The 23275-nt window shown below is 42.3% G+C and overlaps 1 protein-coding gene across 1 annotated transcript in view; it reads left to right on the plus strand.

Moving 5' to 3' along the window:
• Window positions 1–2824: 2824 nt before the first annotated feature.
• Window positions 2825–23275, plus strand: part of tyk2 (tyrosine kinase 2) — a 154214-nt gene continuing 133763 nt past the window's right edge. The window contains exon 1 of the mRNA XM_073069408.1: window positions 2825–3085. The gene's annotated coding sequence lies outside the window, so the exon portion shown is untranslated. The remainder of the gene's footprint in view (window positions 3086–23275) is intronic.

Raw genomic sequence — 23275 nt, forward strand, 5'->3', positions numbered from 1 at the left:
CAGTTTTATACTTTTACTTGACCAATGCAAAGTGACGTGCTTTGGGGGAAAAGAAACACATCATCTTTCTTCAACACTTGTAGCTACATATGTTGTTGCCCATAGTTATTCAGGAAAACATGATCCTACAGAATCCAGACAGGTAATTATTTTACTGTATCCATTTTACCAGGGACATCAAATATGTCATTCATAGATTGTGTTCCAGTAAAAGTTTCCTCCAACTCTGAATTGGGAGTCCTTGATTTCTGTTGGACTCTTAGTGGGTGTGCTTTCACCTGCCTTGGCCCTAATTCCATTCTAAACCTTCCTATCACTTTTATTTTTAAAGCAGTTCTCTGTGATTCAGTCTTGGATATGTCTATCAAATTTTAATTGGCAAGTGTTCCTATGAAACATCTTGGGGACGTGTTACCAGACTCAGATATTGTTTATCTATCTATCTATCTAGCTATCTATTTATTTATTGAGATATAGCACAGAATAGGCCCTTCTGGCCCATCCAGCCTGGCCGGCCAGCAATCCCCAAATTTAATGCTAGCCTAAACAAGATGATTTACAATGACGAATTAACCTACCAACTGGTAGGTCTTTGGACCATGGAGGAAACTGCAGCACCCAGAGTAAACCCACAGAAGAACATAAAAACTCCTTACAGGCTGCGGCTGGAATAGAACCCAGGTCACCTGTACCATAGAGCGTTGTGCTAACCACTAAGCTACCGTGCTGCCCCTTATTGTTGGATTGTAATTGATGTTGAAGTCTTTCCTGATTATTTAAAAAAAACTTCCAGTTAAGGTTATCTCAGGTAAATGGCACCTAAAGAGAAGCTGAGAGAAAGGTGTAACTTAATGTTCAACTTGGCACACCAATCAATGGGATCAGAAGTTTCTTGATGTAAAGTTGGTACTTGTATCAGTATTAAGTGGAGATTGGTTTGTCACATGATGAACAGTGTGGAAATCTATCTGTAACTCTGAAGTCCCTTTGAATTTGTAACTTTTGTAATGTAAGGTGACAGAAAAGTCGACTGTACTCTTTTCCATAGATGCTGTTTGACCTGCCTCCAGCATTTTGTGTGTGTTGCTTGGATTTCCAGCACCTGCAGATTTTCACTTGTCTATGAAATCCCAAGCTGCTTTACTGGTTTGCATGGGAAAACTTGCATGTCTATGTGTTTTATGGGAGGATGTTGTTTTTCATGATCAGCAATTTGTTTTATAGCCAGAGTCGACAATAGAGAGAAACAGGACTGGGCTTCTCAAGGTCAAATGTCAGAATGAGATAATGGAGGGATGTAATGGAGCATCCTAATTGCTGTTCTCTTGTGAAAGAACTATAAAAGTGCTTTGGTTGAAACATAAGATCGAAGGTATTTTTCCAGACATAACTAGGCTGGAAGTATACCTCCCCTTGCAAGTAAAATAATAGATGCATTAATAGTGTGATCCACTCTGAATTTGCTATAGTTTGTTTCTGAATATTAGAAGACCTAGCTGAACGGCACACAGTAACAGATTGCGTGAATCAATCATTCAGCACTTGCAAGAGAGAACTTGAAGGCCAGTAATTTCTGTGTGGGGTCTTGGGTGTTTGGGAGCAAGATATGGCATGGATCCCTGGCAGAATTTTGAGTCAAAGGGGCTGTGTCCTTATGATTCCAGCATATGGTTTGGGTCTTCACCCTTGTTCTGATGTGCACAACTAAGGCACAAGAAGATGACAATCTTCTCGTGTTATATGTGAAAATGCAACAGATGTCATCAACACCTTGCACAGTATGTCAAGCTCAAGATATCAAGGTCTTTCGAGTATCCTGGGAAAATGGACAATAATGGAATAATGGAATGAGCTGGCTTGACCTCAAGCTTGAACCAACCTGAAAAACCCTAAATTATCTTGGACTATGTTTCTTTTTCTCTTGTTGATTATTTTGCTGTGTAAGTTATGTGTAATTTATGTTAATTTAAGTTTACATTTGCTTATCTTAGAGTGAAGGAGAATGAGAGGTGGCTTGATAGAGGTGTACAAGATGATAAGAGGCAGAGATAGCTTGGATAGCCAGAGACTTTTTCCCAGGGTAGAAATGGGTAAAACAAGGGGTATAATTTTAAGGTGATTATAAAGAATTGGGGGGGGGGGAGGAGGAATAACAGGGATGGTGGTACAGGCAGATACATTAGGAATATTTATGAGATTCTAAGGCATATGCATGATAGAAAAAAATTTGGGCTATGTAGGAGGGAAGGGTTAAATTGATCTTAAAAAAGATTGTAAAAAAAAAAGTTGGCACAACGTCTTGAGCTGAAAGACCTGCATTGTGCTGTACTATGAACAGCGAAAATCTGCAGATGCTGGAAATCCAAAGCAACACACACAAAATGCTGGAAGGACTCGGCAGGCCAGGCAGCATCTATGGAAAAGAGTAAACAGTCAAGTTCCTCCAGCATTTTGTATGTACTAGTCTATGTCTGTAAAGTACTGTGGTGCTGAGAAAAGTAAATATTTATGGGGTTTATACCTTGTGCGTTATGCCTATGATAATCATTTGAACATAGTAGAACTCTATACAAAATTTTACCACTTTCTAATTGTGTTCATTCTTCTAAAAATGCATATAATTCATGCTTGTCTTGTGAATATTGTGTTTCTAATTCCATGTGCCTGTGATACTGTCGCAGGTAAGTATTTTTCATTTGTATCTGTACAAATGACAATAAACTCGACTTGGACCCTGGGGTCTCTTGAACAACTACAACTCCCGGCATGCCACGGCCGCGACCTTGCGGCCTGGATATGTCTGTCGTCAATTCCGGGAGGCGGGCGGTGCGAAATGCCAGTAAAGGGAGTTTTGTAAGAGGAGCAGCGGTGCTGGAGGCAGAGGAAGAGGCGCGACACGGCTGAGGTAGACATTCGTGCTTGGCTCCAGCGATGGAATAGGATGGTCGTCGAGGTTGTTGGAGGGAGCTGTCGACGTTAGGCCGTCAAGAATCAGGATTGTCAGGGCCCGGTCGCGGAAAGGCCCCGGGCACCTCGCCACCGGCTCCAGCAGCAGCGGCCGAAGTTGTGGAACCCGGGAGTGAAGGTACAGCTTCGCCCTGACAGCTTCCCCCGGCACTAGTGCTGAGCAGCAAAGCCCAAAATATATAAAGGGAGCACAGAAATGGGCCAGACGCTGTTGTAGGGAATCGTGAGTTTACAGAAAGCAGGCGGATAGTAGAAAGTGATGATGTCACGATGAGGCTCTATGGGCAGATAATGGGCTGGAACAGTGAGTCATATTTAGATAATAAATGCACGTGAATATTGTAAATGTCTGAAGATAAGTGCGTAGAGAAATTGAAATTAAAACGGTCTTTCTGTCGAAAGGGAGATAAGAAGGTCTCGCTTACCAGAGGAAACAAAATGTAAACAAATACAAGAGATAGAGATTAGAAAATGCATCAGATAGCGCGGATGGAGTATTGGGGGTGGGGGGGGGGTGGGATAGTGTAATAATGTTGTAACTGTTTGAAAGCTGATCGGCTTAATCTTCAATAAGCACATTGAAAATTCATTTCCACATCCCCATGAATCATATAGAAACACAGGTAATCCTCACCAATTACCGTTTTATTTAATGATTATGTTTGTAGAATAGGTAATAGTATGTTGGAAAATTCAGAAACGGGTTTAATATCACCAGCATATGTTGTGAAATTAGTTAACTTAGTAGCAGCAGTACAATGCAATATATGATAGAGAAAAGAAAATGTGTAAAAATAAAAGAAAAATGCAGTGGGTAAAATTCAAGGTACAAAATGATATGTCAGTTGTGGAATACATACCTATGTTAAGACTGTATAGCTTGTATTGAGCAAATTATCATCAATTTATATACTTATGTAGGGGGTAACAGAAAATAATATTTTGAATTTAATCAACTAAGAGTGAATTAATCTCTGGAAGCAAGTAAAAATTTTGCTGCAGAATATGTTCAGTTTTTATGTTGAAGATCTTTTCTCGAGTATTAACAAAACTTCCATTTACATAGTACCATTGATTTCTCAAAATTTCCTTGGAAGCATTGGGAATATTGTCAAATGAAGTTTGATCCAGAGTCACAATTTTGGAGATTAAAGCTAGGGAGAGCATGGAAGAAATTGCAAAAAAAAGTCAGTAAAATTAAAATCGATATGTTGCTTAACTGAGTGTTCGTATGAATCTGTAATTACTAGGGAAAAGATAAATGGGACTTGGAGCTTGTTAGGAATTGGGCAGCAGAGTTTTGGATGATGTCAGGTTTATTGAATATAGGATGAGGGATACCAGTGACCCTTGGAATAGTCTAAAGGTAACACAGGCATAGATAACACTTTGAAGAAGCAAGTGAGCTGAGATAGTTGTGGAGATGGAATGCCTGCGACTGACATGCTGTTCTGGTGGGAGACCAGGTTTATGAATAATCTGGTTCACTTTCGGGTAGCTGCCAGGAGTGAGGTTAAATTGAGAGCTTTTGAACAGAGTTATTTCAGGAAGGTGGAATTGAGCAGAAGGTCCTACCATTGCTTTGTTGGGAGAAATTTAGCTCCTCTGGTACTGGATGTTGCATTTTGCAGTTCCAAGATGGTAAAGGGTCCAAAATAGACAGTGGTGAGCCAGATCTGAGTGATAAGTTGAAATTCTGTCTTTGTTGATTGATTACATTGCAACTACAAAAATCCAACTTGCTACTTCACTGATAGTTATGTATTGTATAATCATGTGGTGGTGGGGGGGGTGGGGAAGTAGGAGTAAACCGCAACTTATATGATTTTCAACATTTCTCTTGTTTTTCCTATTCCTTTTTAATATGTACAGATTAGAGAGTAGAAGTTACTGAATTTGCTTCGAGCTGTTGACAATGTGATTGTCAACATATTGAGCATCAAATAGCTGAACATCGGGTTAAATATCTGTTCAGTTCCAAACAGTGTGTCTTGATGCCGACCCTCGAATAATTGCTTTTGTCACTTTTGTAATATGTACAGATGGTAAGATGGCATCAGGGACATGTTATGATTTAGGATTTATTTGAGTCAACTATATTTGTAACATGTCTTTTGTCTGTAACTGTACAGCTGTTAGAAAAATGCATATCAACTTGTACTGTCTAATACTTGTTGAGTAAAAGCAATTTTGTAGAAAAGCACTTAAAAATTTCAATAATTTCTCTTTAGAAATGGAGAAAATTATTGTAAAATATTGTTATGTAAGTGGCAGAGGAGGTAGATGTGGGCACCAGTTACAAAATAATTGCATGTCATCCTTTCTTTGCTTGGTGAAAAACCTAAGGCTGTTAGTTTATAACAGCTTTCTTTATTGATGTAGATTTGAACATGGTCCAAAAGCACCAGTCAATTATTGGATGAATTGACAATATTTTGCCATTGTGATGTCTGGGTTAATTCTGAAACCCAAATGCCTCACTTCTGTTGTACTTGTCCTGCACCATTTAATACCTTCTTTCATTTCTTTCCCCTGCACTATGCCTTCAGCTGCAGTAATATCACCAGATGGGAAACAGTTCCTGAAACTGGTACACGTTTATTATCCTGAATCTTGAAGCTTGCCGCATTAATTGATTTGAGTACAGCCCAGAGCTAATGCAAGCTGCTGAACTGAGTTCAAGCAACAATTAGGAAGGGACAATATATGTTGTCTTTGCTACTAGTATTTGCATCTTCTGAATAAAAGTGAAATTTACCCTGCTTTCCATTTTGGAGCAGAGCAGTTATTCCAAACAAAATTATAATCCTTGTAAGATGGTGATGATGCAAATCTTCTATCAAATTCTACAGCATGGAAGCAGGACCTGTGGTTCACTAAGTCCATGACAACTATCAAACACACACATGCACCAATCCAATTTTTTAAATTTTCACATTCTAGTTATTAAAACTGGTAACTTTTAAAAAAATATATTGATTGGAGTTACACAATAAGGGAAAAAAGCCCTTTGGCAGACCTCATCCATGCTGACCAAAATGTCTGTGAGTTACTCCATTCACCTGTGTTTGGCCCATAATGCCTTTAAATCCATGTACCTGTTTAGTTGTATAGACAGATTGTAATTGTAGCCATCTCTAAAGCTTCAGCTGACAGTTTGTTCCATATGTCCACCACCCTCTGTGGAAAAATTTATGTCTCATGTCCCTTTCAAACGTTTCGCCTTTTAAACAACACACACACAGTGCTGGTGGAACACAGCAGGCCAGGCAGCATCTATAGGGAGAAGCGCTGTCGATGTTTTGGGCCAAGACCATTACATCAGGACTAACCGAAAGGAAAGATAGTAAGAGATTTGAAAGTAGTGGGGGGAGGGGGAAAATACGAAATGATAGAAGACCGGAGGGGTTGGGATGAAGCTAAGAGCTGGAAAGGTGATTGGCGAAAGTGGTACAGAGCTGGAGAAGGGAAAGAATCATGGGACAGGAGGCCTCGGGAGAAAGAAAGGGGGAGGGGGGAAGCACCAGTGGGAGATGGAGAACAGGCAGTGTAATGGGCAGAGAGAGACAAAAAAAAACAACTAAATATGTCAGGGATGAGGGAAGGAGGGGCATTAATGGAAGTTAGAGAAGTCAATGTTCATGCCATCAGGTTGGAGGCTACCCAGCCGGTATATAAGGTGTTGTTTCTCCAAACTGAGTTTGGATTCATTTTGACAGTAGAGGAGGCCATGGATAGACATATCAGAATGGGAATGGGATGTGGAATTAAAATGTGTGGCCACTGGGAGATTCTGCTTTCTCTGGCGGACCAAACGTAGGTGTTCAGCGAAACGGTCTCCCAGTCTGCGTCAGGTCTCACCAATATATAAAAAAGGCCACACCGGGAGCACCGGACACAGTATACCACACCAGCCGACTCACGGGTGAAGTGTCGCCTCACCTGGAAGGACTGTCTGGGGCTCTGAATGGTGGTGAGGGAGGAAGAGTAAGGGCAGGTGTAGCACTTGTTCCGCTTACAAGGTTAAGTGCCAGGAGGGAGATCGGTGGGAAGGGATGGGGGGGGTGGGGGATGAGTAGACAAGGGAGTAGGGAGTGGACAGGATCCCTGCAGAAAGCAGAAAGGGGGGGCAGGGAAAGATGTGCTTGGTAGTGGGATCCTGTTGGAGGTGGTGGAAGTTACAGAGAATTATACGTTGGACCTGGAGGCTGGTGGGGTGGTAGGTGAGGACAAGGGGAAACCTATCCCAAGTGTGGTGGCGGGCGGATGGGGTGAGGGCAAATGTGCGGGAAAAGGGAGAAATGTGTTTGAGAGCAGAGTTAATGGTAGAAGAAGGGAAGCCCCTTTGTTTAAAAAAGGAAAACATCTCCTTCGTCCTGGAATGAAAAGCCTCATCCTGAGAGCAGATGTGGCAGAGACGGAGGAATTGTGAGAAGGGGATAGCATTTTTGCAAGAGACAGGGTGGGAAGAGGAATAGTCCAGGTAGCTGTGAGAGTCTGTAAGCTTATAGTAGATATCAGTAGATAAGCCGTCTCCAGAGATGGAGACAGAAAGATCAAGAAAGGGGAAGGAGGTGTCGGAAATGGACCAGGTAAATTTGAGGGCAGGGTGAAAGTTGGAGGCAAAGTTAATGAAGTCAACGAGCTCAGCATGCGTGCAAGAGGCAGCGCCGATGCAGTTGTCGATGTAGCGAAGGAAAAGAGGGGGATGGATACCGACCGGTATAGACTTGGAACATGGACTGTTTCACAAAGCCAACAAAAAGGTAGGCATAACTGGGACCCATACGGGTGCCCATGGCTACATCCTTGGTTTGGAGGAAGTGGGAGGAGCCGAAGGAGAAGTTATTGAGAGTAAGAACTAATTCTACTAGACGGAGGAGAGTGGTGGTAGAGGGGAATTGGTTAGGTCTGGAATCCAAAAAGAAGCGAAGAGCTTTGAGACCGTCCGGGTGGGGAATGGAGAGATATATAGGGACTGGACGTCCATGGTGAAAATAAGGCAGTGGGGGCCAGGGAACTTAAAATCATTGAAAAAATTCAAAGCATGAGAAGTGTCACGAACATAGGTGGTAAGAGATTGAACAAGGGGGGATAAGACAGTGTCAAGGTATGCAGAAATGAGTTCAGTGGGGCAGGTGCAAGCTGAGACAATAGGTCTACCTGGACAGGCAGGTTTGTGGATCTTGGGTAGGAGGTAGAAACGAGAAGTGCAAGGTGTGGGAACTATGAGGTTGGTGGCAGTGGATGGGAGATCCCCAGAGCTGATAAGGTTGGTGATGGTATAGGAGACAGTGGTTTCACCTTTTATCTTAATTTGTGTCTTTGAGTGTCAGATTCCCTTGTGCTAGGGGAGAAAAAAGACTGATCATACAGCTGTCTAATCTTCATGAGTTTTTTTTTCTCTACAAGGTCACCCTTCAGCTTCTGATGTTTTGGGGAAGAATGCCCCAGCCTTTACTTATAATTCAAGCCTTCTGGTTCTGGTAGCATTTTCATGATCCTTTCCAGCATAATGACGTCCTTCCTAAAGCTGGACAGACTGTATACTTGACTGCAAGTGTGGTCACCAATGACTTGTACACTCACAGTGTGATGTCACAACTCCTGTACTCATGCCTGACCAATGAAAGCAAGGATGCCAAATGCCACTTTTACTACCCTGTCAACCAGTGTTGCTACTTTCAGAGAACTGTATACCTGTCTCTAGTTGTGTGTGGATCCCAGATACGTGGGCACAAAGTACCACTATGTGCCCTGGTTCTACCTGTCGCCCTGGCTGCTAAGGATGGGTCTGGCCCCACTCCCACGCAACGCCCTAGTCAGCTGGTCATTGCCGCCATACCTGTCCTTTGTAGAAAAGTTCTTCCAGGTCAACGCCTTTGACCACAAGGCTATTAGACAGTGGTCGGCACGGAATGTCCTGCAGGCACTGCAGGAGAAGGGCAAGATGGACTCAGTGGGGTGGTTCCCTTAGCAGACTGTCCAGCACATCTGGCAAAATGCCTCATCGCCAGACCTCACAAACAGGCACAAAGACCTCGCCTGGCTGGCGGTGAGAGGGGCCCTCCCAATCAGATCCTTCCTGTACGCCTGGAACGTTGTCTCCACACCCTGCTGCCCACGGGAGGACTGCAGTGAGAAGGAGTCAGTGACTCACCTCTTTGCACACTGTAGGTTCACGAAACCAGTGTAGAGGAGGATGGAAGGGATGGTGTCAAGATTCATGCCCAGCAGCTGCGTAATTGTGATTTACGGGCTGTTCCCGGGGACGCACACGGAGACCAACATCCGGTGCTGCTGGCAGATCATCAACTCGGTGAAGGACGCTCTTCGGTCAGCCCGTAACTTGGTGGTCTATCAGCACACGGAGATGTCCGTGGTTGAGTGCTGCCAGCTGGCACATTCTCGGCTGCGGGAATACGTGCTGAGGGATGCACTCAAACTCGGTGCAGCCACTGCGAAGGCCCGTTGGGGAAAGACCACAGTTTAAGGTTCATCACCTGCAGGAGTGGGAGGGGTCAGGTGGGGAGGAGAATACCCCTCATCAGCGGTGTGGATAGATGAGTCAACATGGTGCCCCAGGAGTGGCTGGAAATGTATAGACTGTAACAGAACTTCGATAAAGGAATGAGAGTCAACGCCTGGATGTTTATCATTAATCATTTTATTTTATTGTAAATAAGTCTTTAATCCTTGTCTAAAGTTTGAGAGTCAATGAATGTTTTATTGTAAACATCTTTAATTTGAATAGGAACAGAGAGTCAACACATAATTTATTGTAAATAACTTTATTTATTGTATAAGGACTCAGATTTAACAAATGTTTTTTCTATGTAAATAACTTTATTTTGTAATATTTCTGAATAAACTATTTTTAGAAAAAAAAATACCTGTCTCTATTCTGCAATACTCTCCATAGCTGCATCGTACTTGGCGTCCTTCTCTGGTTTAACTTACCGTAAACATCTTTATTTTGAATAAGGACTGAGAGTCAATGCATGATTTATTGTAAATAACTTTATTTATTGAATAAGGACTCAATGTCAACAAATGTTTTTTGTAAATAATTTTAATTTGTAATATTTCTGAATAAAGTATATTTTTGGAAAAAAAACTTACCAAAATGCAATGTGTGCCACTTTCGATATGAGTTGTGTTATCCTAGTTACATAACAGAGGAGCGGGTTAATTATGCATGAAATTTTAGATTCTTTTTCATAGCAGAAAGCTGATAAGCAGAATGAGGAAGGTTTGTGGCCGAATGCTGATTTATTTAGTTTTGTCGTGCTGTGGAAACGGTTTGCTCGACGACTCCACTAATTTCTCCAGATTTGTCTCAACAATGCAATTTATTTGAGCCAAGAGGTTGTGGATTTAATTAATAGGACATTCAACTATCATTTAACTGCAACTCTGAGGAACTGCAGTGCTTTAGAGGTGCTGTTTGTCAGATGTTTAACCAAGATACTATTTTGCTGTTTGGATAGGTGTAAAGAAGCAGGAGAGTTTACTTGGTGTCCACCAGGTACTTGGGTGTCTTGCTCATTGTTTCTTGGACACGTATTGATTATTATGTTTTCATGCAGACATTGCCTGCACTTCAAAGTTGGTTAGTTTTTCACGAGCTTTGGAAATTTCCAACTTTGTTTTTCTGCATCTTGCAGCATCTGTGGTTGGCAGAGAATTTGGATTATCCTCTGTTGCTACCCTGAAGGGAATATGTGATGGCGGGGGCTCTACAAGGATCTCTCTGCCTGGGTATAGAGACAATTGTAGACCTGGCACAGATAAGCTTGGAAACAAAAGCTGAGAGGAATATCAAACCACGTCCCATATGCTGAGTCTTCTGTGTCACCCCCAAAATGCATCTGATCTTGTTACCAAAGTTGTGCCAGTAAGATTTTTCTTAGTTAAATCTATTGACTTATATAAAAAGACAGTAAGGAGACAGCATTTGGTAACTAAATCAATGCAGCAGCAAGTGACTTACAGTGGTGTTAGAAAGTTTGTGATCCCTGTAGAATTTTCTCTAATCTTGCATAAATATAACCTAAAATGTGATCAGATTCTCATGCAAGTCCTAAAACTAGATAGAGAACCCAATTAATTAAATAAATAACACAAAAAGCATTAAAACAACACACACAAAATGCTGGTGGAACACAGCAGGCCAGGCAGCATCTATAGGGAGAAGCACTGTCGACGAAGGGTCTCGGCTCGAAACATCGACAGTGCTTCTCCCTATAGATGCTGCCTGGCCTGCTGTGTTCCACCAGCATTTTGTGTGTGTTGTTTGAATTTCCGGCATCTGCAGATTTCCTCGTGTTTGCTCACAAATAGCATTATACTTGTTAATTTATTTATTGAGAAAAGTATATGTATTTGTTGGAAAAGTATGTGAACCTCTACAAAAAAGCCTTCTACAAAAGCTGTTCGGAGTGAGGTGTTCCAATCAATGAGATGAGATTGGAGTTGCAGGTTGTATATGCCCTGCTCTATAAAAAGAGGCACACAGAGTCAGGTTACTGACAGAGCCTGCTCTTCTCAAGAAAGGTCTGTTTATGTGCACCATGCTTTGATCAAAACAACTTTCAGAGGACTTTAGAAGAAGAATTGCCGAGATGCATGAAGCTAGAAAAGGCTACGAAAGTATTTCCAAAGACCTGAGTGTTCATCAGTCCACTGTAAGATAAATTGTCTACAAATGGAGGAAACTCAGTACTGTTGCTACTCTCCCTAGGAGTGGGCATCCTGCAAAGACACACCAAGAGCACAACGTGCAATGCTGAAGCAGATGAAAAAGAATCCAAGGGTAACAGCAAAAGACCTGCAGAAATCTCTAGAATTTGCTAAAGTCTCTGTTCATGTGTTCCCTATAAGAAGAAACTCTGAACAAGAAAGGTGTTCATGGAAAGATACCACAGAGGAAACCACTGTTTCCAAAAACGCATTGCTGCACATCTCAAGATTGCAGAAGACCACCTGGATGTTCCACAATGCTTCTGGGACAATGTTCTGTGGACAGATGAGATAAAAGTTGAACTTTTTGGCAGAAATGCACATTGCTATGTTTGGAGGAAAAAGTGCACTGCTCACCAATACCAAAACCTCATCCCAATTGTGAAGCATGGTGGAAGGAGCATCATGGTTTGGGGCTGCTTTTCTGTCTCAGGGCATTGACAGCTTGTAATCATTGAGGGAACAATGAATTCAAAAATGTATTAAAACATTTTACAGGAGAATGTCAGGGTAGCAGTACATCACTTGAAGATTAATAGAAGTTGGATAATGCAACAAGACAATGATCTGAAGGACAAGAGTAAGTTAACAACAGGATGGTTTAAAAAGAAGAAAATACTTATTTTGGAATGGCTGAGTCAAAGTCCTGACCTTAATCCCATAGAAATGTTGTGGAAGGACCTGAAGCAAGTAGTTCATGCAAGGAAGCCCACCACCATCCCAGAGCTGAATCAGTTTCCTAAGGAGGAATGGCTTAAAATTCCTCCAGGCCGATGTATAGGACTGACCAACAGTTTCCGGAAACGTTTGGTTGAAGTTATTGTACAAGGGGCTCACACCAGTAATTGAAAGCAAAGGTTCTCATACTTTTTCTAACAAATACATGTAATATTGGGTAATTTTTCTCAATAAATGAACAAGTATAATGATTTTTGTGTTATTTATTGAATTGGATTCTCTTTATTTACCTTTCAGACTTGCATGAAGATCTGATCACAATTTAGTTCATATTTATGCAGAAATAGAGAAAATTCTATAGGGTTCATAAACTTTCTAGCATCACTGTATGTTTGAATTCCACTAGTCTAAGGTGACCCAGATTTTGTTTGAATCAGCTATCTTTGATCTTCTTTAGCTAAACTCTCGTAGCTCGTTTGCTTTCTCATTAATTTCAGAGTTGTACAAATGGTTTATTGTCTGTGTAGCTCGATGACTTGCAAAGCAAAAGCAAGTGCGTCAATTGTGACTCACTCTCTACTATACCTAACAATTAAGTTATTCACCTCCTGCAGTTGCTCTGTTCACTGCTAACCTGATTCATGCTTTTGTCTTTCCTCTGGCTGTCAATAAGTGTACACAGTTCTGATAAATATGCATTTCTACTTTTTCCTTATTCAGATGGTGTTTGATTACTGCCAGCTACTGCTTGAGAGATGAACTTTGTAAGTCCTGTCTCCACTCTATCTGCCAAAAGCAGAGCTTCCCAGTGGCCAAAGATTTTGATTCCGATTCCCATTCTGATATGTCAGCTGCTTCTTGTGCCATGATGAGGTTACCCTCAGCGTGGAGGAGCAGCAACTTCTGTTTGTATAACCTCCAACCTAATGGCATGTACATCGACTTATCCTTTTGGTTAAAAAAAAAATGACCTCTTTGGTATTTCCCACTCTGGTGTCTTGCCTCTTCTTACCTACCTATCACCTCCCCCTGGTGCCATGCCCCTCCTGTCCTTTCTCCTATGGTCCACTCACCTCTCCTGTCAGATTCATTCTTCTCCAACCCTTTACCTTTCCTACTCACTTGGTTTCACCTATCAGCTTATAGCTAATTTCCTCCCCCTCCCCCACCACCTTTTTATTCTGGCTTCTTCCTCCTTTCTTTCCAGTCTTGAAGAAGGATCTTGGTTCAAGTACTTTTATTATCAAAGAATGTATAAATTATACAACCTTGAGATTTGCTTGCCACAAGAGACCTGAGAGAGCCCAATTAAAGAAGAAACGAATAAAAATAAAAGACCAACACTCGATGTGCAAGAGAAAGGGAAAAAAATACAGATCATACAAACAATTAAAGTGAACAACAACATTCTGAGCCAAAATTGAGTCTTCAGATCCGAACCCCGGAGCAGCCCGGAGTCGGACCAGAGCCTCACTTACCAGTTCATTATATTAGTGGGCATGGAGCACACAGCCAGGGTGGTCTTATAGACTCAGCGCCATGGAGAGAGGAGTGACCATTGTGGAGAATGAGAAAAATTGGTTCTTGTCTTTAATCTGGTCTGGTGTTTAAATTGTTTAAACAGCAAATCATACCAGGAACCCAGGACTAGACCATACCGTCCACTGACTCGTTCCAGGTCCAGATTTCGCCACCCAGCCTGAAGCTGCTCTCAAGCTGTTCAAATCAGCTTGGCTCCCAGAGTAATCCAACCTTGCACTTGAGCCATTTGTATGGGAACTGAATCTCCCTGCCCAGGCTCTGATTTCTCCTCTTAGCACTCAGAGCGATCCAAATTGCTCCAGAAAAGATATTTTTAGTGATGTTTTTAGTCAGATTTCTTATCTTATTAACTACCAGAAAGCTTGCAAGTGTTCAGTAGCGCCTTCGTAACCGCAAGTTGGCATGAAACATCAATTTATTCATTTCCGTGGATGTTGCCTGACCTGCTGAGTTCCTCCAGCATTTTGTGTGTGTTGCTTTGTAAGTCCCATGTTGCCAGTGAAAAGTTGGCATGATGTTGGAGTATTCTTTGCTGCTGTCTTTGGCCCAATATTAGTTTTCCCTCTGCAGTACTTCTCCCATTAGCGGTGAAGTAACTGATCTTTTGGGTGCATGGAAATTTCATGGAGACATTCAAAATACAGCTTGATTTTAGCTGCAAATCAAAAACACAGGAGATCTTCCAGATGCTGAAAATCCAGAGCAACATGCATAAAAATGCTAGAGGAACTCAGCAGGTGAGGCGGCATCTATGGAAATTGATAAACATTTGATGTTTTGGGCTGAGACCCTTCATCAGGATTGGAAAGGAAGGGGAAGATGTCAGAATAAAATGGTGGGGGGAGGGGAAGGAGGGGGCACTAGGTGGATTTGATAGGCAGGTGAGAAGGAGTAAGAGGGAATGAGGAGGGAAAAAAGTACTAGAAGCAGACATCAATGTTCACGCCATCAGGTTGGAGTACCCAGGAGGAATATGAGGTGCTCCTCCTCCAGTTTGAGGGCAGACTGATGGTGATAAAAGAGGAGGCTGTGGACTGACGTGTCAGAATGGAAATGGGGACAGGAATTTGAATGGTTGGCCACTGGGAAATTCTGATTTGGGTGGATGGAATGGATGTGCTCAACAAAGTGGTCCCCCAACTTACGTTGGGTCTCACCAGTGTAGAGAAGGTCACATTGGGAGCACTGAATGGTCAGCTGCGAAGATGAGATTGAGGTAGAGAGTTGGCGGTATTAAGTTTAAATTAAATTCATTATCAAAGCACATTTATGTCACCATGTAATCTTGAAATTTTGAGATTTGTTTTCTTGCAGGCATTCACAGTGTTTAAGCTGGTTAACCTGTTTCCATTCTCTTAATTTCTAAATGTTTTGTAACTTGTTGTCAGATGGGCAGCCAGTCTCCTTGTACTCCATCTTATCACAGCTTTTCTTGCTTCCTTTATTTTCTCAAGTGTTCTGAGCTTTCTTCCAAATTACAGATATGGAATTCACCCCATCTGCTGTGATAAACTAACACAATTTTCAACCCTCTGATAAATACTCCTTGAACCTCTAAAACTCTGGCCAGCTTTCACCCAACCACTTTCTTCTACCACCATGACCCACTCCATGGCTCTATCAACAGGCAGAAATTCCCAAGCTTGTATGGTTTAATCACAGGTTTCTCTTTCATTTTGTTCGAGTTGTGCTTGACCTTTAATTCTTAACCTTTCTGTAAAAATCCCCTACTCATGTACTGGACTCTACTGTAGCTATGCTTGTCTTTTCTGCTTCCTGCAATTCCTGTGGAGTACCTGGAAGGAAGTGGCTTGGCTGGCTGTCAGGAATCTCTGGAGGCTGTCGGGAATTTCTGGATGCAGTCATCCCTTCACAGATGTCTGTAATTGGAGATGTTAGTTATGCTACAGGAGAATTTGCTTACTGACAGGAAGGAATGAACAGTATCTGTTCACCGAAATTCATTTTGTATGGAAAAGCTATTAAGATGAGGAATAAATAAAACTGTATTGATGAGCTGGCTGAGGATAGAACTGGAAGAGGTTAGGGATATTGGACTTGAAGCAATCCCTGCTATGTTATACCAGTGAATAACTGGAAAACAAAACTAATGGAAAGATAGTGCAGGGAAAGCCTTGGGCAATTTAAGTGATTGTTTTCTAGCTGAACTTACTATCTATTTGCATTGCTGTTTTTTTTCTCTCTGTTGACTCTGCAGTGCTCTTTATTTCACTGTGTTCTTGTTTGTGGTTACGTCATGTATTTGCATACTTAGAGATCACCGAATCCCTCTGTAATTAACCAGCTATTGGTGCGTATAAATGATCTGTGTGACTTCCTGTTGAGAAACTGGGCCACTGGTCATAGCTCGGTTCCTAATCATAGAGCTATAACAGCAGAGATACAAGCCCTTCAGCCCAACGAATCCATGCCAAGTACAGTGCCCACCCAGCTAGTTCCAATTTTCTGCATTCAGCCCAGATCCCACTAAACCCTGTTCTTGCATGTACCCATTCAAAGGTTTCAAAATACATTACTACATTTAATATCAGAGTATGTTTAAAGGTTCTTTTTATAATCAAAGTATGTATGCAGAATACAAATCTGAATTTTGTCGTCTCCAGATAGCCATAGAATACAGAAAACTATATAAGTAGTTGAAAGAAAAACATCAATTCCCCCCCCCCCACCCACATGTAAAGAAAAAGAAACAAAAACAGCAGTCACCCCTAACCCTTCCCTCACACAAAAGCTAACAGGTCGCCCAAACCCCCAGCCTGCCAATCCACAACAAAAAAGAATGGGCAAGAACACAAAAAGAACATAGAACTGAAAGAGTCCAATATGAACTGCAGTCCAATCCATAAATCTCAGAATTCTGATAACATCTCAGAGAGCATCGACACCCAGCAACCCTCTGGTAGTGACTTGAACCAGCGACCCCTCAGTCCCTCTGAGTGCAGCAACTTGAACCAGCGGCTCAAGTATACAGTACAAAACCTAAAATTCATCCTTTTCACAGACATCCACTAAACAAAGAAACCGTATAGAATGAAAGAAAATTTGAAGTCTCCCCACACACAAAATGCTGGTGGAACGCAGCAGGCCATGCAGCATCTATAGGAAGAAGCACTGTCAACGTTTCGGGCCGAGACCCTTTGTCAGGACTAATGAAAGAAAAGATAGTAAGAGATTTGAAAGTGGGAGGGGGAAATCTGAAATGATAGGAGAAGACAGGAGGGGGTGAGGTGAAGCTAAGAGCTGGAAAGGTGACTGGCAAAAGGGATACAGAGCTGGAGAAGGGAAAGGATCATGGGATGGGAAGCCTAGGGAGAAAGAAAGGGGGAGGGGAGCACCAGAGGGAGATGGAGAACAGGCAGAGTGATGGGCAGAAAGAGAGAAAGAAAAAAAAGAGGAGGAGGGAAATAAATAAATCAGGGATGGGGTAAGAAGGGGAGGAGGGGCATTAACGGAAGTTAGAGAAATCAGTTTTTATGCCATCAGGTTGGAGGCTACCCAGATGGAATATAAGGTGTTCCTCCAACCTGAGTGTGGCTTCATCTTGACAGTAGAGGAGGGCATGGACAGAATGGGAATACCATGAATAGGAACACCACCTTATATTCCAAGCCTCCAACCTGATGGCACGAACATTGATCTCTCTAACTTCCGTTAATGCCCCTCTTCCCCTTCTTACCCCATCCCTTATTTATTTTTTTTTTTTAGATAGATAGATAGATACTTTATTCATCCCCAAGGGGAAATTCAATGTTCCTCCAGTATGATATCACATAAACACAAGACAGACCAAGACTAACTGACCATCTATCCCCCCTCCTTTTTTTCTCTCTCTGTCCATTACTCTTTGCCTGTTCTCCATCTCCCTCTGGTGCTCCCCTCCCCCTGCCTTTCTCCCTAGGCCTCCCGTCCCATGATCCTTTCCCTTCTCCAGCTCTGTATCTTTTTTGCCAATCACCTTTCCAGCTCTTAGCTTCACCCCACCCCCTCCTGTCTTCTCCTATCATTTTGGATTTCCCCCTCCCCCTCCCACTTTCAAATCTCTTACTATCTTTCCTTTCAGTTAGTCCTGACGAAGGGTCTCAGCCCGAAACATCGACAGTGCTTCTTTCTATGAATGCTGCCTGGCCTGCTGCGTTCCACCCGCGTTTTGTGTGTGTTGCTTGAATTTCCAGCATCTGCAGATTTTCTCATGTTTGCATATCGAAGTCTCCTCCCCCACCCCTTTGCACAAACAGCAGCAAAAGCATCGACCCCCGCCTTTCATTTGCTGCTTAATGATATGATTGTACCTGTCCCAATTCACTTGGGGTATTGTGAGCAGTTTTGGGCCCTTCATCTAGGAAAGGATGTGCTGACATTGGAGAGAGGCCAGAGGGGGTTCATGAGAATGACCCTGAGAATAAAAGGGTTAACATATGAGGAGCATTTAATGGCTCTGGCCATTATTCTGCTAAACTCATTGTAGTTTAGAAGAATGAGGGGGTCAATTGACTTTATTTCTTACATCCTTCACATAAATGAGTAAAAATCTTTTTGTCTCCATCTAAAAGTGCCATCTGCAATCATAGCAATTTATAATAATTTATAATAAATAGAACAGTCAATGTGATATAGAGTACACTCAAATCAGTGTGAGTTCATCAGTTTGATGGCCTGGTGGAAGAAGCTGTCCTGCACAGAACCTGTTGGTCTTGGCTTTTATGCTGCAGTACTGCTTCCTGGATGGTAGCAGCTGGAATAGATTGTGGATGGGAAGACTTGGGTCCCCAATGATCCTACGGGCCCTTTTTACATACCTGTCTTTGTAAATGTCCCGAATTATGGGAAGTTCACAACTACAGATGTGCTGGGCTGTCTGCACCACTCTCTGCAGAATCCTGCAATTCAGGGAGATACAGTTCCCATACCAGTCAGGATGCCCTCAATTGTGCCCCTGTAGCAAGTTCTTAGGATTTGGGGGCCCATACCAAACTTCCTCAACTGCCTGAGGTGAAAGGCTTTTGTGCCTTTTTCACCATACAGCTGGTGTGTAGAGACCACGTGAGGTAATCAGTGATGTGGATGCCAAGGAACTTGAAGCTGTTTACCCTCTCAACTCCAGGTCCATTGATGTCAATAGGGGTTAGCCCGTCTCCTTTCCTCCTGTAATCCATAAATAGCTCCTTTGTTTTTGTGACATTGAGGGAGAGGTTGTTTTCTTGACATTGTTGTGTCAGAGAGATGATTTCTTTCCTGTAGGCCACCTCAAAATTGTTTGAGATGAGGCCAATCAATGTAGTGTTGGCAAATTTAATTAGCAGATTGGAGCTGTGGGTGGTGATGGGTATGCAGGGAGTAAAGGAGGGTCTCAGTACGCAGCCCTGAGGGGCTCCTGTATTGAGAGTCAGAGAGTTGGAGATGAGGGAGCCCACTCTTACAATCTGCTGATGATCTGATAGGAAGCCCAGGATCCAACCGCATGAGGCAGGGTCAAGGCTGAGGTCTCTGAGCTTCTTGTTGAGCCTGGATGGAACTATGGTGTTGAATGCTGAACTGCAGTCCAAGAACAGCATTCTCACATAAGACCATAAGAAATAGGAGCAGAAGTAGGCCATTCGAGTCTGTTCTGCCATTCAATCATGGGCTGATTCAATTCTTCTAGTCATCCCTACTCCCCTGCCTTCACCCCGTACCCTTTGATGCCCTGGCTAATTAAGAACTTATCTATCTCTGCCTTATAGACACCCAGTGACTTGGCCTCCACAGTCGCTTGTGACAACAAATTCCACAGATTTACCACTTTCTGACCAAAGTAGTTTCTCTGCATCTCAGTTCTAAATGGATGTCCTTCAATCCTGAAGTTATGCCCTCTTGTCCTAGAATCGCCTTCCACGGGAAATACCTAATCTGTTCAGGCCTTTTAACATTCAGAATGTTTCTATGAGATCCCCCCCTCATTCTGCACTCCAGGGAATACAGCCCAAGAGCTTCCAGACATTCCTCATAGGGTAACCCTTTCATTCCTACATAAGCATCCTCCTTCTCCAGATGTGTAAGGATGGTATGTAGAGCAGTGGCTGTTGCATCATCTGTTGATCGGTTGTGTCAGGAGGTGAATTTTAGGGAGTCCAGTCTGGGTGGTAGCAAGCTGCAGATGTAATCTTTGGCCAGCCTCTCAAACCATTTGCTTATATTGAGGTGAGTGCAACAGGAAGCCAGCCATTCAGACATGTTACCTATCCAACTTTGAAAGGCCTAGATAGAGTGGATGTGGAGAGGATGTTCCCTGTTAGATAGATAGATAGATAGATAGATAGATACTTTATTCATCCCCATGGGGAAATTCAACTTTTTTCCAATGTCCCATACACTTGTGTAGCAAAACTAATTACATACAATACTTAACTCAGTAAAAAAAATATGATATGCATCTAAATCACTATCTCAAAAAGCATTAATAATAGCTTTTAAAAAGTTCTTAAGTCCTGGCGGTAGAATTGTAAAGCCTAATGGCATTGGGGAGTATTGACCTCTTCATCCTGTCTGAGGAGCATTGCATCGATAGTAACCTGTCGCTGAAACTGCTTCTCTGTCTCTGGATGGTGCTATGTAGAGGATGTTCAGAGTTATCCATAATTGACCGTAGCCTACTCAGCGCCCTTCGCTCAGCTACCAATGTTAAACTCTCCAGTACTTTGCCCACGACAGAGCCCGCCTTCCTTACCAGCTTATTAAGACGTGAGGCGTCCCTCTTCTTAATGCTTCCTCCCCAACACACCACTGTCTAGTCTAGGATCAGAGGGCACAGCCTCAGAATACATGGATGTCCCTTTAAAACAGATGAGGAATTTCTTTTGTGAGAGGGTGGTGAATTTCTGGAGTTCATTGCCACGGATGGTTGTGGAGGTCAGTCGCTGGGTATATTTAAAATGATTAATCAGGAAGAAGGCCCATAGAATAAGATTGAGAATAGTAAATCAGCTATGATGGAATGGCAGAGCAGACCCAATGTCCCGAATGGTCTAATTCTGCTCCTATATCTTATGGTCTGTTCCTAAAACAATATTATCAGAAAATTAATATGCAGTGGTCACAACTGTGAGCTCTCATGAGATTTTGCTCAGCTTTTTGCATTACACAGTGTAGCCACCCTCTTTCAGCATGCTGTCAATTTTTAAATATTACCCTGACCGTCTGGCCAAGTGTATTTTCTGCAAAATGCCAAAGCCTTTGATTTATTATGACATCCTCAGGAGTAACTTTGAATTCTTGCGTTTTGAAAGCAGATGCAGTAGCAATTTTACATTTAGCAGTAAGCGGTTTAGTCAGCCACATATTGCTGGGTAGAGATCGATGATGATATGATAGCCCAAATATTGTAATAACTCCCTGTAGTTGGAGCAGTGTTGCTTAATCTGAATAGTTTGATGGGCCTGCTTTTAATAATATACCTAATAACGATGTTCTGCAGGTAAAATGAATGCATTACCTTGCAAATTGAAAATGTTGCTTAAACTTTGGCAGAACTTCAGCATGTTGTCAGAATCAGGATTGGGTTTAATATTACCGACATATGCCATGAAATCTGTTGTCTTTGTGGCAGTGGTACAATGCAATAGATAATAGAAAAAAACATGGATTACGCTAAGTATATATAAATTAAATAGTTAAATAAGTAACAAAAAAGTAGTGAGATAATGTTCATGGGTTCAATGTCCATTCAGAAATCAGGTGGCAGAGGGAAAAAAAACTGTTCCTGAATTGTTGAGTGTGTGCCTTCAGGCTTCTGTACCTCCTTCATGATGGTGGCATGACCTGGGCGATGGGCGTCCTCAATGTTGGACACTGCATTTTGTTTTCCGAGGCATCACTCCTTGAAGATGTTGTGTATACTACGGAGGCAATTCTCTGCAGCTTGCTGTGATCCTGGGCAGTGGGTGCCACCCCCTCCCTCGCCCTATACCAGTTGGTGATATGCTAGTTAGAATGCTCTCCACGGTACAACTGTAGATATCTAAGTGTGTTTTAGGTGATACCAAATCTTCTCAAACTCAATCAATGGTTCAATTTAATATCAGAGCATGTATACAGTATACAGCCTGAAATTCTTACTCTTCACAGACATCCATGAAACAAAAAAACAAGGAATAAATGATAAAAGAACATTAGAACTGCTAAGTTTTCCCCACTCCCCCTCCCACACCCAAACAGCAACAAAAGCATCAGCCCTCCCACTTCCCTCCCCTCCCCATTTGCTCCAGCAAAAGCACCAACACCTCCACAATCGCCATGCAGCAATAGCAAAGACCTCCGAGACCTTGATCTAGACCCCTCAGAAACTACTGTACATCCCAACACCTCGCTATTTGAGACCGGCTCCCTTGCTCACGAATGAGTGAGAGAGAGAGAGAGAGAGAGAGAGAGATCGCTCCTGCAATAGCAAAAGGGGCGAGCAACTGCTTGCAGTTTTGATGTTACTACCTGCTGGCGTCACTTGTCCCAATTCCCTGACACAAGGACCAAACAGACTTTCACTCACCATAGAGAGAGAGAGCAATCACTCAGGTGCAGGGGCCTTCTTTTGACAGCCTAATGAAATACAGCTGCTATTATGCCTTCTTTGCAGCTGCATCAATATGTTGAGTCCAGGTTAGATCCTCCCAGATCTAATTTGCAGAAGGCTAGCATACCCAAGCAAGTTTCTTAATGCATCTCAGCAGACATGGACAAGTTTAGGATCATACAGGACAGAAACAAGCCCTGAAGCCCTGTATATTGTCCTTGAAAATCTGTTCTTTAACATGGTTTGTTAGCTTTTTCATGTTTGAAAAGCATCTACCATGTGTGCCTTCAGGACAACATAATTCTGGTTTCCTGTGAAGACGACAGAGAGACATTCCAAAGTAAATGTTGCTAACACTTTTATGAAAGTAAAATTAAGAGGTTATGACAACCAGGAAAAGGCATGCCCACCATTATCATTAATTTCCATTTGTATATTATATTTTATGTAGCAAAAATATCATGAATTGTTTCATTGGTTAAATTACAGAACACATCAAAAAGTCTGGTCTAAAAATTAAGAGAAGTGAGTTTAAGTACTACTAGAGCAGCTGAGCAATTAAATCCAGATAATTAATTACACTATTACATACAGTAAACTAAAAACTTAGTTGTATCAAGAACAACTAGCAAGAACAGTAAAACTACCAGATTGTCATTAAAACCTCTCTGATTCACACACAAGCTCTGTGGGTGAGAAAATGTTCCCTTTTCTCTGCTCCAGATTCCTGGTGCAGTTTAAATGGGCCTACCAGCTACACAGTTGCCTCTAAATCACCGTGTT

Source organism: Hemitrygon akajei, chromosome 16, assembly GCF_048418815.1.
Source record: "Hemitrygon akajei chromosome 16, sHemAka1.3, whole genome shotgun sequence".
In the NCBI taxonomy this organism is placed as follows: Eukaryota; Metazoa; Chordata; class Chondrichthyes; order Myliobatiformes; family Dasyatidae; genus Hemitrygon; species Hemitrygon akajei.